Raw genomic sequence first — 15,087 nt, 5'->3', positions numbered from 1 at the left:
ATTCCGGTCTCACATCTAAATCTTGGGACTCAATCAACTCTTCCAACCAGCTATTAGACAGAAAATAAGAGCTTTACACCTTACATGCTTGGCATGGAAACATGTTTAAGGGGATGAGGGGATAGCTTATTCCATAATTTAGCACAGCTGTTATATATACAGTGGACGAGCTACTGAAGTATTTCTAATAATAAAGTGACACAATTACATTTATTTTAGAAAGATCATTAGACATAGAAGGTAGACACAAGAGAGCAAACATAGAAAAAAAGCTATTAGGAATAAATAATTAGGAAGTTATGGAATCTTTCTAGGTGAGCAATGATTATCAATGGATTAATGTTAGAAGAAAGCAGCCTTCAAAATAAGATGATACTTTAAGCGTTTCATTAACTCACCATAGTTTATTCAATTTGTAAAATATCACTGATGTTAACAAGAATTTAACACTTTTTTTCTTAATATTTTGAAAAGCTTTTAATGGATATTTAAAAACCCAAACTGAGCAAATAAGTATAATAAGTATATTTAAGCATTTGAAACATGGGCACACATAAAACACACATTTTTCTGGTTTAAAACATTTGAACTGACGTTTCAAGATTTCTAAAGAGTGACCATTTCGTGCAGCAGAGGATGACCTGGCTATTTTTGACTAGGCAAAAGGTGCATCTTTGTTGTTGGAGCAGTCTTAGTTATCTCTCAGTGCTCTGTTTTCCTTTTGCTTCTGCTGAATCTTCTTTCTGTGGCTTTGGAAACAACGACTTTTATGATCCAAAGGATTGCACCTTGGGCTGAAAAAGCACAATCCAGCCTATCCATTAAGAATCCCTGTGACTCTTTCTTCTTCTATCAGAAAGATTTTCCTGACACTTGGCCTCATTCTGCCACTAACTACAGGTATTTGAACTTACCACGCCATTGACCTAAATGGAGTCACTGAAATGCCTTTAGTAAACTTAGTAGGTTTTTAAATTCTTTTTTAGTCTAGCTACTGCAGGAGTCAAATGACTTCTTTCTTTAGGAGGAGATGGTCATTTTTTTCATCCAAAGATTTGTTTAGGACATTGGTGTTTAAATTCTGCTCTGTAAAGATGTAGGGTTTCTGTAGAATTGCTTCAGGAGCTGTCTTGAAAGAATTAATAGGGATGAATAGGAGAGCACCCTAGTCCGGCACACCAAATCCAGCTAGAGGCAGGGTATCTTTCCAGTTAAGCATGTAGAATTTCATTTGAAGAAAGTTTCTTCTTAATGTATGCACGTGCACACACACACACACACAGTTTGAATAAACCCTTTTAAATCATTAAAATCAATTATAAGCAATCTCCATTCATAAGCACATTTACCATGGGACAAAATCAGATCAATTCTCGTGTTTGAAGGCTTTTCTTTGTTTTCATTTGTATGAGTTAAGAGGCAATAGTTTATAGGTCAAAGGCCCTATCTTGGAGTTAGGCAGGCCTAATGTGGGTTTGCTGTCACTCTTTGCTCACCTAAGCAACACAAAACAAGGTCTTTATGTTCAATTTTAGTGGAGTAGTTTTAATCCCTACCGTTCCATACTTATGAGGTAATGAACTGTTAAGAATAGGTAGTAAAGGTGAAGTCTCCAAGTGGAAACCAATAATAAATATGTTAAAATTTGTCATTTATAATCTATTTCAGGAGTGTCTAATGTCATTACTCTCTTCTACTAGTGCTTTTTAAGAAATATTCCTTCTTCAAAGTAAAAGCTTACTGTCAGTGGAAAGAAGATAATTATCAGCATTGTTTTTGTTTCTTAGGCTGACAAAAGAATAGCCGCTGGTTATGGTATCTCTGAAAACAGCAAGCTCGGTCATGTTTCTTTATCTTGAATTTACAGAACTTTTTTGATAATAAACAGTATGATATCTAGAAATTTGATTACTTACTGTGAGCACAGTGATGGGTACCCTCAAGGCTTGTATAAAATAATACTTTTAAAACTGATGATGGCACTGGATAACTATCAGCCTAGAAATCTCTGTGTTTTAGATGCTTATAGTACCCCGAAACTTAATTTTAAATCTGCATCTATTTGATAGATTGTACATGAGCTTCGACTTTTCACCTTAATGTTTTCTTTGGTTGTAGTGTATAATAGTGGTTGGGCTTTTTTATTTGCTTTCTTGCCCAGACTGCTGTTTGCCAGCAGAAATACTAAACTGATAGAAACAGAAACACAATGAAATGATGAGGAACAGGCAGTGGAAAAATGAAAAAATGGGAACTGCTGAAAAGGAACAAAAACAGAAATAATTGGAAAGGAATGCTAGAAGTCAATGTAATATAAAAAAATGAAATGGAAAGGAAACGTAAATGAAGGAAAAATTCCCAAAATGCTTCAGGGAAGGAAAGAAATGGTTAAAGATGTGGTTTTACCATTTGTTAAATTATACTGTAGCAATTAAAAGATTTTTTTTTGAAACAGGAACTTACCCTGTCACCCAGGCTGAAATGCAGTGGTATGATCTCAGCTCACTGCAATCTCCACCTCCTACACTCAAGCAAGCCTCCCACCCCAGCCTCCCGAGTAGTTTGGACTATAGGTATACACCAGCTAATTGAATTTTGTGTAGAGATGAGTTTTTGCCATGTTGCTCAGGCTGGTCTCAAACTCCTAGGCTCAAGTGATCCACCCACCTTGGCCTCCCAAGGTTCTGGGATTATAGGCATGAGCCACTGTGCCTGGCTTAATTAAAATATTTTTATTGCAATGTCAAATTAGGCATATATATGTTTGTGGTTTTTGTTGTTGTTGTTGTTGTTGTTAGTTTTGAGATGGAATATCACTCTGTCACCTAGGCTGGAGTGCAGTGATGTGATCATGCAGCCTTGACCTCTTGGGCCCAAGTGATTTTCCTTTCTCAGCCTTCTGAGTAGCTGGGACCACAGCATGTGCCACCACACCTGGCTAATTTTTTATTTTTTATAGAAACAGGGGTCTCCCTATGTTGCCCAGGCTGGTCTCAAACTCTTATGCTCAAGTAATCCTCTTGCCTTGGCCTCTGAAAGTGCTGGGATTATAGGTGTCAGCCACCGTGCTTGGCTGATTTTTTTTTTTTAACTAGATTTATTTCCTTTTAAATCAGAGTGCCTACTGTTTCCTGCCTCACTCTCCCAAACTCTGTTAGGTTTCCCTGTTGTTGCTAGAAAGGCAGTGTAAGGGACAACTGACAATTTTAAATGTCTTAATGACACTTTTGATACAACATATCTAAATTTTAAAACAATGACCATAAAGTCAAGTTTACTTAGAAAAGGTTACCAAACTATACTACTCAATCAGAAATGAGACCACAATTGCTAAGGAGCTGCCCTCATTAGCAGGCTATTTTACTTTCTGTAGGAATTTATTATTTAAGACCCAGTTGGCAAGAAGAAAAACCTTTCTTATGTTTATAAATTACTTGTTAGCAAAAGCTTTTTTTTTTTTTTTTTTTTTTCAGATAAAGCCTCTCGCCTCTATCATTTCCATTTGTTCTGTAACATAAAAGTTAGAGGTTGCTTCAACTATTCTCTACTCAGAATTTTTTTAATGTGATTTTAAACTTAGGAAAAAAATGTAAAAATAGTACAAGGAGATGTGTGCTCTTTATGGAGATTCATCAACTGTTTTACATTTCACCACATTTTCTTATTATTCTTTAAGTTCTGGGATACATGTGCAGAACTCTACTCAGAATTTGTGTGTGTTAGTTTCAGTCGAATGTATTTCTTCATTTTACACTGAAAATTGTCTTCCTGATCTGCCTCTTAATTAAGGTAACATTCATTCATTTTATTTTTTATTTTATTTTTTTTTTTGAGACAAAGTCTCACTCTGTCACCCAGGCTGGAGTGCAATGGCGCAATCTTGGCTCCTGCAACCTCTGCCTCCCAGATTCAAGCAATTCTCCTGCCTCAGCCTCCCAAGTAGCTGGGATTAAAGGTGCCTGTCACAATGCCTGGCTAATTTTTTGTATTTAGTAGAGATGAGGTTTCACCATGTTGGTCAGGCTGGTCTCAAACTCCTGACCTCAGGTGATCCACCTAACTTGGCCTCCCAAAGTGCTGGGATTGCAGGTGTGAGCCACCATGCCTGGTCCATTCATTCATTTAATAAATATATTTTAAGAATATACTTTCCAGTTGTGCTATATGTAAAAAATACAAAATGAATGCAACACGAACCCTGTTTTCAAGCAGCTAAAAATTTATTGCCTGGAAAAACAGAATAGGGAGAAATTCCGTGGAGTATCAATGAAAGTGTCAAAGACTGAGCTCTGAAGTGCGTCTAAATGAAGAGGCCACTTTTACTCACTTTTTTCTAAGTCAATAAAAGCTCATTTACCTAGTCAAAAGGAAATTTTATGATTTTTGTGACAATTTGCGTAGGCGTTAGAATCTCTTTCTAAGCATCTAGAAAGAAGAGGCAAATAATTAATTTTAATTCCTTGATTTGATAGTTAATTACACAGCAGTGTCTATCTTACTTTGCAAGGGCAGAAGTATTGCTAGCTGTGTATCAGAGTTTGGTCAGAGTAAAATCTCCACAAATGATATAAGAGATTTATTATTGAATTAGGTATTGTTTAATTAAGGAAACTGTTAAAGTAGTCTATATAATTGCATCCCTACTTCTAGTGGTAGGCTTGAAGTGAGTAGGGATGGCGGTTGGCAAGTGAGGTTAGCGAAAGTAAAGATACACTAGAATCTGTGAAGACAAAAGATGAAACATGTCTCTGTGCATCCAGCTTTGATGTTGTGAGTGATCTGCAGAAAAGCTGGTGGATTCCACCATGTTGCTGCACAGGAACCCTGGTCCAGAATTTGGAAGAGCTGAAGGAAGGTCCTGTGATTCCTGGAGGAGCCCTGGACACAGTTGCTGCTGTTAACCTACAAGTTGAGCCACTGGTTATGTAACAACCTGTATATACACTAAGCTCTGTGTACTTCTCAAGGAGTTTTGATATTACATGGCAAAGTTGCCAAGATACGAGACATTTTATCACCCCAGAAAGATTCTGATTATGCCTTCAGAACTCGTTGTTCCCTTCATCAAAAGCAGTCATTATTCTGATTTCTTTTACCATAGATTAGTTTTGCCTGTTCTCAAACTTCTTAAAAATGTAATAAAATAGCACATACTCTTTTGTCTGGAATTTTTCCCTCAGCATAGTGTTTTTGAAGTTTATTCATAGTGTGTGTCTCAGAAGTTTGCTCTTTTTTATTGGGTCAGGTGTGAAAGTAATATTTTTGCTTTTGGCTTGACTCCCATTGTCTGGTCAAGAACATTGTGTTAGAAGTGCATGAATAAGGCTTGAGGCCACTGTATTATTCTTGGAAGAGCTGCCTCTTTAGAGGTAACTTTCAGTGATAGAAAGTTATCAGTGATAACTTTGGGGTTACAGAATCTTTTCAACCCTGCGAGGCCCAAATTGCTGAATTCTCAGTAGATTTGGATTATAATCCACATGCAGAGAACATTCCTTAGCTGAGCTGTATTGCTTCCATTTAAGCATCCAAATCCTTCATATCTTTCCTGAACTTTCTCTCATTAACATACACTAGTATGTTACAATTTTCTTCTAGTTATTGTAGAGTTATATAAATGTTGTTAGTATATAGTCTCTCTTCCGAGATATCATAAACAATGATGTTATTAAATGTTTTGGCATGGCACAGTAAGAATCACTGGCTATATTAGAGTTCGCTAGAGAAACAGAATGGAGATATATATATATATATATGTATATGTAATCTGCTTTTACTCCTTCCTACTAGTTGCAATGCAGATTAAACAGCAAGAACTAGTGCAGCCACCCTGGATTGTGAGGTTGAAGATTGGGCCTAGATTCCTGATTCTGGAGTCTGGCCATCTACTAATTACCTGGACAACCTTAGGAAACCATCATGGTACAAACAGAGAGAGTACTTACACAAACCTAGCTGGCATAGCCTACTACTACACACCTAGGCTATATGGTATAGCTTATTGCTCCTAGGCTATAAACCTGTACAACAAGTTACTGAACTGAATACTGTAGGCATTTGTAACACAGTGGTATTTGTGTATCTAAACGTACCAAAATGGAAAAGGTACAGTAAAAATATGCTATGAAAGATTAAAAATTGTACACCTGCATATGGAGCTTGCCATGAAGGGAGCTTGCAGGACTGGAAGTTGCTGTGAGTGAGTAGTGAGTGAATGTGAAGGCCTGGGATATTCCTGTATACTACTGTAGCATTTGTAAACTCTGTACACTTAGGCTACACTAAATTTATAAAAGAATATTTTTTCTTCCATAATAAATCAGCCTTAGCTTACTGTAACTTTTTTACTTTATAAACTTTTAAAGTTTTTAAAAACTTTTTGACATTTTTAATATTTAGCTTAAAACAAACACATTGTACAGCTTATGAAAGTATTTTCTTATCCTTATTCTGTAAGCTTTTTTCTATTTTTAAATATAATTTTTGTTGTTAAACTTTTTTGTTAAAAACTAAGACACAAACACTATAGCCTTGGCCTGCACAGGGTCAGGATCATCAATATCACTGTCTTTCACCTTCATCTTATCCCACTGGAAGGTCTTCAAGGGAAGTAGCATGTGTGGAACTGTCATCTCCTATGATAGCAATACCTTCCTCTGGAAACCTCCTGCAGGATCTGCCTGAAGCTGTTTTACAGTTACTGTTTTTTTTTTTTTTTTAAAAAAAGGAGTACTTGCTTAAATAGTGATAAAAAGTATAGTAAATACTAGATTATAGGAATTTTTCAACTCCATTATAATCTCATGGAACCACTGTCTGTCTGTCTTGAGAGGGAGGGGAAGAGAGAGAGAGAGAGAGAGAACCACTGTCTGTCTGTCTTGAGAGGGAGGGGAAGAGAGAGAGAGAGAGATAAGGAATTGGCTTATACAGCTATGAAGGCTAAGTCCCAAATTTGCTGGATGTGCTAGAACCTGGAGACCCAGGGAAGAGCCAGCATCGCAGGTCAGGTGCACAGGGCATCTGCTGGAGAATCTTATCTTGTTCCAGGGAGGTCAGTCTTTTGTTCTATTCACTTCTTCAACTGATTATATGAAGCTCACCCATATTATGGAGGTCCATCTGCTTTACTCAGTCTAACAATTCAAATGTTACTCTCATCTAAAGACGCCTTTACAGACACTCCCAGAATAATACTTGACCAAATATCTGAATACCACGGTTCAGCCAAGTTGAACGTAAATTAACCATCATACTGACTTCTAACCTTTAGTGTTTACGACCTTGCCCTCTCTTATCCGTTTATTAAGGCAGTTCTACACTTAGATTCTGCTACAACAACTCTATGTGGTACCAAATTCAGTACTAGTTAAGACAGTTAATATAACTGAGAGAGAAAGAGACTCAAAATGATAAGGACTTAAATAAATAAAAGTCTGAGTAGGCTTCCCAGGGTTGTCCAGGTAATCAACAGATGGCCAGACTCCAGAATCTTCAGGGGTCCAGGCCCAATGTTCAGCCTAACAATCCAGGATGGCTATCCCAGCTTTTGCTGTTTAACATGCATTGCAACTAGTAGGAAGGAGTAAAATAATAATTCAACATTACTTCCACTCACAGCTCATGGGTCAGACTTAGTCATATGGTTATGGTTATTACAAGGCAGTTTAGGAAATTAACTTTGGCTGTGCCCAATTAAAAATCCCATTGCTATGGAAGGAAATGAGAACAGATATTGAAGAATAATTAGAAGTGTCTGTTACAAGTTGGAAATTCCTTGATCAGGTAATGCTGGAAGTTGCAAAGAGAATAACAAAGCTTTTTAGCAAGAAAGCCAGTTTGAAAGATTTTACTATAATCAAGAAGTAGTTGACAAAGCCCTTACATCATGAATAGCAGGGGATAACTGCTGTTAAAAGTATGAGCTGTAGAACTCTATTGCCTGGATTTTAATCCTGGTTTGGACATTTCCTGAGAGATTTTGTACAAATAACTGTCTTGCCTTAGTTTTTTCATCTGTAAAGTAAGAATAATAATTCATGCCTCAGAAGTTAATTGAAAGATTGAATGAGATAACATATATAAAACACTTGGCTTGTCACAGTGGCTCATGTTTGTAATCCCAGCACTTTGGGAGGCCGAGGGGAGCGGATCACCTGAGGTCAGGGTTCAACACCAGCCTGACCAACATGGAGAAACCCTGTCTCTACTAAAAATACAAAATGTGCTGGGTGTGGTGGTACATGCCTGTAGTCCCAGCTACTTGGGAGGCTGAGGCAGGAGAATTGCTTGAACCCAGGAGGTGGAGGTTGTGGTGAGCTGAGATTGCATCGAGCCATTGCATACTAGCCTGGGCAAAAATTGCTAAACTCTGTCTCAAAACAAAAAACAAAAAAACCCAAAAAACCCACTTAACTTCAGGTAATAAAGGAAATGAAGGATAAAGTTCTAGGGTGGACTGATATTTAAGGGATAGGTAAAAGAGAAAAGGCATACAGGGAGGTGGAGGCTAAAGGGGGACTTTGGAGAAATAGAAGATAAACAAAGAAAAAACAGCATGCGAGAAGCCAGATCAGAAGAAAGTTTCATGAAGTTGAGGGTTAATGGCAGAATCAGGTAAATGAAGGCTGAAAATAGGCTTTTTAATACAGGCTGGTTATCTACTTATTTTCTTGCTGAGTCAAGCTTCTGAGGAAAACAGTATTTTGATCACCTTTTAGAGTTGTCCAAGAAAGTATTGTTAAATGAATTACCAAGTGATTTGGAGTAACTACCAAGGTATTCCAAATTATTTGGAACTTTAATGAAGGACTAACTACTTTTGAGTTTCTAACCATTGAGTCTAATATGTTAAAATTGTACACAACTATCATTTAAATGCCAATCTGTGATGAAAAGTTTCAAATTATGTCTCAGTGTGAAGTATTTGCTTTCATTCACTACATCATAAATGCTGTACAGCAGCACTTTAATGGGTGGAGGTTGTATGCTCTGTAAAAAGACTGGTAGCCAAGATTCTCAGGTCATTCCTTAAGACCTATTAATGCTAGTTTCTTTATGTTAAAAGTGCCTGGAGGTATATAGGTATTTTTTACCTTCAATGGGCATTTGAGACATTTGGGATGATAGAATAAATGTATGTGGTACCCTATGTCTTATTGTTCCAGATTCCAAACTTATTTTAGCAGTCGTAATATTTGCTCTAGGGCACGTAGCAGTGATAAAGCTTGTGGTCCTTTTCCCGGTACTAAATTTCAGTGGCAGTCTGTGCTGCATTAATTAGCTGTGTCACTTCAGGCAAGTCAGAGTCTTTGTGACCCTCGATTTGATAAGTCTGGTCAGACTATTTACCTTGTACACCTCACCTCATGAGGTTTTATTAAGACTCTGTGAAGTGCTCTTTAACTAGAGCACCAAGTAAACATAAAGTAATATTATTAATTAAGCTGATCACATGTCCTACACTCAGTTAACATAGGAATCAGTGTCTTGTTTGATTTCTGGACCAAATCCACATTCTGTTCTCTCTTATTCAGGAAGATTCTATTTATTTTTCTTTACTTATTTTTAAAATAATTTATTTTAGATTAAGGGATACATGTGCAGGTTTGTTACACGGATGTGTCACGGGATGCTGAGGTTTGGGATATGATTGATCCCATCATCCAGGTAGTGAGCATAGCATTCAATGGTTAGTTTTTCCACCCTCACCCCGCTTCTGCCCTCTCCCTTCTAGTAGTTCCCAGTGTCTATTATTGCCGTCTTTATGTCGGTGACTACCTGATGTGTAACTCCCATTTATAACTGAGAACATGCAGTATTTGGTTTTCTGTCCCTACATTAATTCACTTAGGATAGTGATTTCCAGCTGCATCAATGTTGCTGCAAAGGACAAGGTTTCTTTCTTTTTTCTGGTTGCTCTATTCTATTTTAAAGAAACAGTATGGATTTCCTCATGGAGGAATGTATACTGTGTGTCCAGTGTTCTCTGGAAGCATCTCAACTTTTCGTTTTGGACTTAAGCTGTCCTTTGGGTAGTGAGATAAAAAGACTGTAGTTTTCACACATTTTTCACATTATTAATTATATAACTGTTTTTCTTTTCTACGTAAGTTGCAAGTACCTTTATAAGGTTGTCTCATATAGGCTTTCTGAAACATTAATTGAATTGTAAATGGTTATCATGGACCAATTGCAGGATCGATGTTCCTATTTTAAATTTTTTAAATTTCTACACTCTTACTTGGTTTTTAAAAATGTATAATGCTTTGCTATTGTACACACATATGCAATGAACATACCTGTGCATGTGTCTTTATGGTAGAACGATTTATAGTTCTTTGGGTATATACCCAATAGTGAGATTGCTGGGTCAAATGGAATTTCTATTTCTAGATCCTTGAGAAATCGCCACACTGTCTTCCACAATGGTTGAACTAATTTACACTCCCAAGAACTGTGTAAGAGTGTTTCTATTTCTCCACATCCTCTCCAGCATCTGTTGTCTCCAGATTTTTTAATGATCGCCATTCTAACTGGTTTGAGATGGTATCTCAGTGTGGTTTTGATTTGCATTTCTCTAATGACCAGTGATGATGAGCATTTTTTAGGGAGGGAAGGGTGGGGAGGGATAGCATGGGGAGAAATGCCAGATATAGTACGCACCAAAAGTAAAATAAATTAAAAAAAAAAAAAAAAGAAAAAACAGCAACAGAATCTAAACACTAATAGGGCTAATTCTTAAGAATTCTAATTCTTAAGAAGAATTAGACCTTTTCCACGGATGAGCTAAAAGCTACACATTTTGGTTCAGTATTTTTTAAGTTGTCCTAATAAAAATACTGTTTTCAAATTGAAAAAAAAAAGTATAATGCTAGAATTTCTGAGAGGGAAAAGCTTGCTAATATTGTGGCATCCTTTACTCATATTTTTTTCCAACGGAATAGTACTATTGCCTTGATACTCTAATGGCAAAGGAAAGGACATGAATAAAGATGAGGAATAAATATTTTAATTATAGTATTTTGGGACTGTAATCTTAATTTTTCAAGAGTACAGACATGTATGATTCTTTTACTTCTGTACCAGAAATTGTAAGCAAGATAGTGACTGTAACTTCAGACTTGTTACAGTGATGACATAAAAAGAATTTGTTTATCTCCTGGTGATAAGTCATGAGGAATTAATGAAAGAGGAGAAAATCACTCTTGTTTCAGTCAAAAGATGGCACTGTTGCTGTACTGATTGTTCTTTTCTGCATTTTTTTTGCTTCAGCCCTTTTTTCAACACAGAAAACAATTGAATACAGTAATCTAATTAACACTGACCCTCCTATCAGAATTCCAGATTTTCTAATCAAGCACCAGAAGAATAGATCTGACAAAGGGAATTTATTTATTTTTTTTAATGTGTTAGGATGTTTTAATAGCTATTTATAAAAATAGCATTCTCTGTTTGAAACTAAGAGATTTGCCATAGGAAAAATAGGACATCCTGCTTCATGGTTTAAATTTTGGTTAAGTTTTGAAACATCCCCCAACTTTGGAACTTCGATAACTGTCAATGTTTCAAGACATTTTAGGTTTTGTCTTGTTTTAGTTTTTCAAGGTCATTGAACTTACGCTATAATTAAGATAATACGTGCTTTTCTTTACAGTATTTAAGTCAAGTAATAATTTTTCTTTTATTTTCCTTTCTTACTGTCCTTTAATTGAAAGGCTATGTGGATTAGTCTGGAAATGTAAAGGTGGTCTCTCTTGTGTTAGGGAAGCAACGCATTCTCACCTTGTTTTAAGCCAATTTCTTAAAAGGCTCTTGAGGCATGATTCTCTGTTTTTCTCTAAGCAGACCTTTCAAGGTTGGAGAACTTCAGGGAAAGGCAAAGCATTAAACTTTAGGAAAGACAAAATGAATGCCTTAAAAAATGAGTTTATTATTGATTTTACAGAGTTTTTTAAAATACGGACACGCAGATCAAAACATTTTTTGAGGGAGTGAGAGAAGGAATCCTTGGTGTATTGAAACCACAAAACAATCCAGTTTTCCTTAGAAAACTCTGGTGGACTCCTGCATATAGACTGCTTACTAGTAGATTTGCCTATCTGATGCTCTTAAAAGTTAACATTTATATAGTTTACCTGTAACAAGTAATTAAGTTAATTTATTGGATAACTATGTGGCTAGTTTTATCATACATGCAAATATTTACAGAATATATTACATGTAGTTTTACAGTATAATTCATTTGGATCTAAAATACAAGCCCAAAGTCTTATTTAATGGCAGATGTGTTTCCAAATTCAGAATTTGTTTGGATTTTAAAGGGGTAATAGAGTACATACTCAGTACATGATCTAACCTCCTTTTCACAGGACAGTCTGGAACAGTACTCCATAATCAAACATATTAATATTTGTTCAGCAAAACATATGAATAGTTATACCACATGAGATAAGTCTTGGCCATAAATAACCTTACATGAGTTTAAGTCAGATTTTTAAGCCAAATGAATCTGTCACAGCTTTTTTTTTTTTTTTTTTTGAGTTGGAGTCATGCTCTATCATCCAGGCTGGAGGGTTGGTGGCATGATCTTGACTCACTGCAACGTCCGCCTCCTGGGTTCAAGTGATTCTCCTGCCTCAGCCTCCCAAGTCACTGGGTTACAGGTGTGTGCCACCACACTTGGCTAATTTTTATATTTTTGGTAGAGATGGGGTTTCACCATGTTGGCCAGGCTGGTCTCAAACTCCTGACCTCAAGTGATCCACCGGCCTCCCAGAGTGCTGGAATTACAGGCATGAGCCACCACACCCCACCTCACAACTTAATTTTTAAAAACCTGTATGTTACAGAGCTTTTTGGATTTCACAACAGAGTATAAGAGGTAGACCTGAAGTACCCTTGTGTGTATGCTGTGAACTGTCAAAAATCTATTCAGGATTTTCTGCTAAATGAGGGCAATTTAACATATTCTATTTAATGGTTTCTTTTAAAACACTTTGTATTGTTTTGTTTTTAGTGGCTTCACTAACTAGGTGGTTCAAACACAAAATGCATTTTAGCCTGTTCCGTGATATACTGAAGGACAAGGAAAGATTTGGGGAAAATTGTATACCTGATATCTGCCATATAGTAACAGGTTATCCAGTATACACTCCATGGAAAGAAAGCCACCATTCTTTCTATTTTAGGAATACTTGGGGTAAAATCATTTTCTGCTATGTATTTTTTCTTTTTTTTCTTACCTTCATTGTGCTGTAGGCCATTGTATTATATGCTATAAAATTAATCAAGATCAGCTTTGTTTCCTACAGCAGTGTTGTGAAAGAGAATCTTACCTCATATTTCAAGTAGAGTTTAAACCTGATCAGCACTTTTGTGTGTTGAAGGGAATATGTGTGTTTCAGAGAAATGATGGAGGGATTATATTATAGTGAAATTCTGCTTCCTTTAGAAGTATTTTTCCCAGTGAAGAGAAGCTGGTTAACAGGTACAAAAATACAGTTAGATAGAAAGTGTAAGTTCTAGGATTCGATAGTACAGTAAGGAAATTATAGTTAGCAATAATTTATTGTGTATTTCAAAGTAGCTAGAAGAGTTGTAATGTTCCCAAGATAAAGAAAAGATAAATGTTTGTGTTGATGGATTTCCCAGTTACCCTGATTTGAACATTCTATATTGTAAACATGTATCAAAATAACACATGTACCTCCATATTATCTACAATTATGATATATCAATTTTTAAAAAAGTACTTTCCCAGCTTTGCATTATAGTTTGGCATTTTATATTAAAGAATGTGTAAAACCCAACATAATGTTTACTAGTTTCCATTTTAGTTTAGAGTATTAGATTAGCATTCTACTTAATCTGATCAAATAATACTTTTGCTTCTACTGTTGTTAGTCATGACATTTTTCTGACTTCTACTTTAAGTATGATTAGAAAGTTTACTGTTATTAGAATTCAATGATGAATAATACCAGTTTTAATACAGCTTGATTTGTAATAATTTCATGCAATATTGTTACTCAGGATCTTGTTAAACCATGAAACAGGATCATTGAGGAGCCAAGGGGCCATGGCTCATTTGGAGAAGGTTAACGGAGGATACCATTATACAAAAATGAATGTTGCTTGGCTCGCTGTTTAGTTTTCCTTCCTCTTATTAGAATAAAACAGTAACTTTGCATGGCACAGATATTTACAAAGCATAGAGAACCCTTTTGCCTTTTACCAGATCCCAAATCCAACCTGTGTTTTTTTTTTTCTTCTTTCTCTAATCCTGACTTGTTTTTTTATGTGGTCAGTACCACAGCTTTGCCAAAGTTTATTAGTATTAGTCAAGTCTTTCTAATTTACAAATGTTTTGCCACCTCCAGAATTTAAAATTTCTTAGTGGGCTTGTTAAGACCTATTAAGCAATATCTTTCATTTGTTTTGAGTGAATCCTTTTTCTCCCCCAAACAACCCTTCTCACATCCTACCATCTAACTGTTGTAAAAATATATATACAGCCATTCTGTTTATGATTTGGATGAAACCTATAATAATTATTTGGTTATTATACAGTACTTCAAAATGTGTGTGAATTGTTATGGAAACAGATGAATTATTCCAGACACTATTTTAATGGGCAGGATACTGTATATTTAGGCGCTTATATTTTAGGAGTGTGTTAATATTTACTTAGCATTTTGTAAAATACATCTTTTAATTTTGATTGGAAAATTAAGTCCAGAAGTATTGGTTTTTAAATCATTGAAGTAGTCTGATTATAAAGTTGTATGTTCTTGACTTAACAGAAACTATAATGTGTAATGATAAATTGTAATTGGACAGATAGTTTTACACTTTCTGCAAAAGCAGTGTGGGGCCACAACATGGTCTGGTTCAGTATGAGAAAAATAGCATCTATGACTCTGGGGGAGGGGGACAGGGGGATGGTTTCAGGATTAAACTGTTTCACCTCAGATCGTCAGGCGTCAGTTAGATTTTCATAAGGAATATGTAACCTAGATCCCTTACGTGCGCAGTTCACAATAGGGTTCTCGCCCCTGTGAGAATCTAATGCCACCACTGATCTGACAG

General features: G+C 36.0%; 1 protein-coding gene across 4 annotated transcripts in view; it reads left to right on the top strand.

Annotated features, from left to right (window-relative positions):
• The window catches only part of NSUN3 (NOP2/Sun RNA methyltransferase 3), a 108,417-nt gene that overhangs the window by 31,279 nt on the left and 62,051 nt on the right, over positions 1-15,087 (top strand). The window lies entirely within an intron of this gene.

The sequence above is a fragment of the Aotus nancymaae genome, unplaced genomic scaffold (assembly GCF_030222135.1).
Source record: "Aotus nancymaae isolate 86718 unplaced genomic scaffold, 86718_ANA_hifiasm-v0.15.2.pri h1tg000022l_1, whole genome shotgun sequence".
Lineage (NCBI taxonomy): Eukaryota > Metazoa > Chordata > Mammalia > Primates > Aotidae > Aotus > Aotus nancymaae.
The sequence above is the reverse complement of the archived record's forward strand: the minus strand, read 5'-3'. Positions and strand labels throughout refer to the sequence as shown.